This window comes from Chamaea fasciata, unplaced genomic scaffold (assembly GCF_029207755.1).
Source record: "Chamaea fasciata isolate MVZ Bird 193981 ecotype frontalis unplaced genomic scaffold, bChaFas1.0.hap1 SCAF_37, whole genome shotgun sequence".
Lineage (NCBI taxonomy): Eukaryota > Metazoa > Chordata > Aves > Passeriformes > Sylviidae > Chamaea > Chamaea fasciata.
The window spans coordinates 20,667-25,351 of record NW_027094122.1 but is presented as its reverse complement, the minus strand read 5'-3'; the positions used below and the strand labels follow the sequence as shown (position 1 = coordinate 25,351).

The following is a 4,685-nucleotide window of genomic DNA, read 5'->3' as shown; positions in this document are numbered from 1 at the left end:
TCACCGACCTCGGGGAGAGCTGGGACTCTTAGAGTGACGGTGCATTTAAGGATTCTGTTTGTTTACAAACTGGTTTTCTGTTTACAGAGTGGTTTTTTTCTGTTTACAAATTGTTTTTCTGTTAATTGTTAATCTTGTTAATTCTGTTAATTGGTTTTTCTCAGGGTTTTAAAAGTTGAACGTTTTCTTGTTTTAGTGTTAAGTTGTAGTTTGGAACCATAAGCAGTTAACCTGTAACATGCCAGCCCGGAAGATTGTGATCTCGCCTGACAGCTCCTGGGAGTGAGTGCTGCAGCTCCAGTGGTACATGGGACACATCACTGGCAGAGCAGAATTAAGTTTGTCAAAACCTCCTTCAAATTAAACCCATGCTGTCTTGTGTTACCCTGTCTGCAAAAGGGCCCTTGCAAATGGGATAACGGAAAACAATCTGCATTTTAATAAAAGCAAAGGCAGGAGATGTAGCAGGGTCCAGCTGGTTCACAGCTGGGCATAATGAGTCTGATCATAACAGACCCAACTGGGCTGACCTGGCTTGTTCTAGAAGTCCCCGGGGGAACAAAGAGCTCAGCCAAGCCCATCCAAGCCCTGGCTGCAGACACACCCCTGGCCAGAGATGTGGGCAGTGCAGAGATTCCCAACCAGTTGGCTTTCCAAGCCCGGGAAATTCAAACTCACCATAAAAGGGAGCTTGGAACAATAAATTGTGGCTGTTGGTCAGAACTCAAGAAGATACTATGTGGTGTGTCTGTCTCCAACCCACCAGCCTCGTGTTACACTATGTCTAAATCTATGTTTCTATCTATATCTCTATCTTTATATGTGAAATAGTAATAATAATGTGCAGTAATGCTGACAATACTGATTTGCCACCTTTGGCTGCTCAGGGATGTGACACTAAATACCCTACAGAAAAGCATTGGCCACGACTCAAATGTCAGTGCTAAACTTTGTGAGACTGCTTGCAAGGAATAAAGGAGGAAGGGATGAAATTGGCAATTTTTATGGGGTTTGCTGATACTGTGGTGTGGAATGCTTTGTCTGTTACTGTGAAAATACAGTGATTTGGACTGCTGGTGTTTTCATGTACCAGACTATTCACAAGCTGCAGGATCATCAAACAGACAAAGGGGCAGTTGAAGGAGCAGGTGAAAAAATGAGGAGATGGGAACCTGTCCTGATGGAGAACCCATCCCACAGATGTTCTCCATACCCTTAACAATGGACCCAGTGGGGAAATGGAAACCCCTGGATGTGCACAGCTGCGCCCAGTTTGCGAATACAACCGTGCACAGTGAGACTTTGACTTCTGGGGAAATTGTTCTGGGTGTGATGGCCCCTGACAGGGCCACCCCAGAGGCTGCAGGGCTGGACCTTCATGCGTTAGAATTAATTAGGACAAATCAGAAGCAAATGAGAGTTATCAATACAGGAATAGGAACTCAGATTTCTCCAGGACACTGGAGGTTTGAGAACTGCTCACTGGAGCTTGGCCTTGAAAAGCGTTGATGTCATGGGAGAAGGAATTGATGCAGATTGTCAAGGAGAAATCAAAGTCATCCTTTGAAACAATAGTGAACAGAGTGGATTATTTAAGCCTATGGCGTGGCAGCAATTACTGATATTGCAGTTTGAAAAACAGTTGTGCAGAGAGGAGATCCACAGTGTCACTGCGGTCCCCTGGCTCCACAAGGCCCTGCAGGCTCCCAGGGCACCTTTGGTTCTATGGGGCCCGCAGGGTTTAGCTGGCGGGCAGGGTCAGCACCAAAGAGACACGCACCAACTTAAGGAAGCCCAACCCCACCGCGGGGGGACCCGCCTCCCGCCGGGGCTCTGCCGGCACCGCCACCGGGACCCCCAAAAACACCTCCCGGGGACCCCCCATGTCCCCTTGAGGGGCATCTGCGCCTCAGCTCTGGAGCCCTGCGAGATCCAAACATCAAGCTGCCCGGCCCCGACAGAAAAAAGCCCCGGGAGCCATAAATATATTTTCTGTGAGCTCCAAACATCCCTCCCCGCTTCAAAAAAACCGCCCAGGATATTTGGGGCGCGCTCCCCCTCCCCGGTCACCCGCAGGATACGGGGGCGATGGTCCCGGGGCGAAGGAGCTGCAGATCCAGAGAGCAGTGAAGTCACGCAGTGCCTCCTCTGCCGGCTCCAGCTCCTCCATCCCTCCTCTTCCTCCTCCTCTGTCCCTCCTCCTCCTCCTCCTCCTCCTCCGTCCGTGCGGCCGCGGGCCGGGAGCTCTCGGGTGAGCGGGGCCGGGCCGGGACACGATGGGAAAGGGGTGGGTCACCCCCAAACCGAGCTGGGGGCAGCGGAGGTTTGGGGGAACAATGGGAAAGGGGTGAGAGGGGGGGATAGGGGGAGGTGGGACAGCGGGAAGGGAGTTCCCAGTCGGGGTCCCCCAGTAAACCCCAGGACTCCCAAGCCCTGTCCCAGCGCCCACAGTTCCCTCCACAGCCCCGGCTGAGTGGGGGGCTCAGCCCAGGACCCGTCATTGTCTGGGGCTCCCTCGAGTGCAGCAAATGGGAGAGTGCCCCCCAGGGTGGATTTTTGGGGGTCTCCCCACCATCACGGCTTTAAGAACCCCCGACAGTCAGGCGCCGCTTTAACTCCCCTTGGCAGGGCGACACCACTCCCGTTGATTCCGGTAGTGGAGCCCCCATGGGGGGCTTGGGGCTCCCGGGAGGGTTTGGGGGTCCCGGGGGGGTCTGGGGCTACCTGGGTGATGCCGATGGTGGTGATGAGGACCCCGTGCCAAGTATAAACCTTCTCAAGGGGGCTTGGGGGTGTGTTGGGAGGTCCCATGGGAATTTTGATGTCCTGAGAGGGTTTAGGGGGTTCGTACGGGGCGTTTGCAATCTTGGGGAGTTTTTGGAGGGTCCCAGGGATGTTTTTGGGGTTCCAGGGGAGGTTGGGGTGTCACGGGGAGGTTGGAGGTTCCCAGGGAGGGGCTGGGGGGTACCTGGGCAGGGCAGGTGACAGAGCTGGGACCCCGTGCCGGGTCTGAACCTTCTCACTGGGCAGCGTCAGCGTGTTCAGGGAGATCCTGGGGGACCCCGAGGGTCACCCCAATTCCCAGGGGACCCAAAATACGAAGGGCTCCCCTGAACTCCCTCACCCCTGGATCTGCTGCAGGCAGGGGGACAGCAGCACTCGGCCCCTGCCCCCACTATCATGGGGGGGCTGTGGAAGAAACCAGGGGGGCACAGACAGGTCAGGGTGGAACCCCAGAGTCCTGGAGGAGGGGACATGGGGACAATCCCAGGAATCCCCGTGAGGGGCTTAGGGGGGACCCAGGAGGATTTGGGGGCGGACTGGTGGGGTCATGGGGGGATTTCCAGGAGTCTTGGGAGGGGGGGAAGAACAGGGTGAGCCCCCAGGATGGGTTTGGGCAGAACCGGATTGGAGCTTCCAGACGCTGAATCCGATGAGGAGAATGACCACGATGGCAGCGATGACGGACACAGCGACCACCAGGGTGAGATTCCTGCTGGATTCCGGCTCTGGGAAGCACGGGATGGTGAGGAGGGGCAGGGGAACCTCCATCCCACTGCGCCACATTCCCAAACTCCCAGTTACCACATTCCACATTCCCTGCCTCAGCCCAGGAGAAGATGCCAGGCTCCGGCATTCCGGGATGCTCCACCCGGCACCGGTGCTGCTCCCGCTCCTCCGGCAGCGCCTCGATCCTGGCCCGGGGGGGGAAGGCGCCGTCACTGTTGGGAATGATCCCGGATTTCATCCCCCTTCATCCAGCTGATCCCCGTGGTGCTGGGGTAACATCTGTACGTGTGGCAGGACAACATCGGGATTCTGTGTTCCCCTTTTCCGGACACATGGACATCAGGGGGTTCTGGAATGGGATAACAGTGAGATGCATCCATGGAATTCCACGGCAATGGGATGGCAGTGAGGTCCACCTACAGAATTCCCATCAGCATGGTAGAGCAGCAGGATCCATCCGTGGAAGTCCCATGGGAATGGGATGACTGAGATCCATGGATGGAATTTCCATGGGAGTTCCCATGTTCCCAGATTTAGCCCTCGCAAATCCCGCATTTCCAAATCTCATATTCCCACGGGAAATGTGCCCTCTCCACCTTTACTCCAGTGCCTCCCGCCCATATCTGGCACATTTCCGGAGACATTCCAGGCAGGTGTGTCCCAGGGGATTTGTTAATTCCTCAGCCTGGATCTCATCATGTTCCCAGCGCCTCTTGGTGACCTGGGCAGCGCCGTCGGCCACCACGAATCCCCCGGATCCCGGCTGGAAGGAGAGGAATTCCCGCCCGTCGGAGCCGAGCCGATCGGATCCGCCCACGCTCCCGTGGGACAGGAGGTCACGGCCGGAAACCTCCTGCAGCGTTTGGGGTCCTGGGGAGGGACTGGAGCCACGGAGACCCACGGAATTGTGTCCCAGTGAAACATTAATTTTGAAGAATTAAAGCTTTTAGTTAAACCAGATATCGCTGAAGTAAGACAGAGAGACTTCCCCTTTGATAAGCAGAAGCCGGATTTAAGGAGCTGATAAATCATGGGGCCTGTCAACTTATGTTTGTGTGTTCTGACTAATCAATAGGCTTCAAGAAGGACAATGAACTCAGAAATCAAATACTCCTGGGAAAACGGGATTCAGTTGTCACGCAACGCTAAAAGGTTAAAAAGTCAAAGCGAAGAAG

The 4,685-nt window shown here is 55.2% G+C and overlaps 1 pseudogene; it reads right to left on the bottom strand.

Annotated features, from left to right (window-relative positions):
• LOC136303551 (class I histocompatibility antigen, F10 alpha chain-like) lies at positions 1 to 4,414 on the bottom strand (annotated as a pseudogene).
• Positions 4,415 to 4,685: the final 271 nt, after the last annotated feature.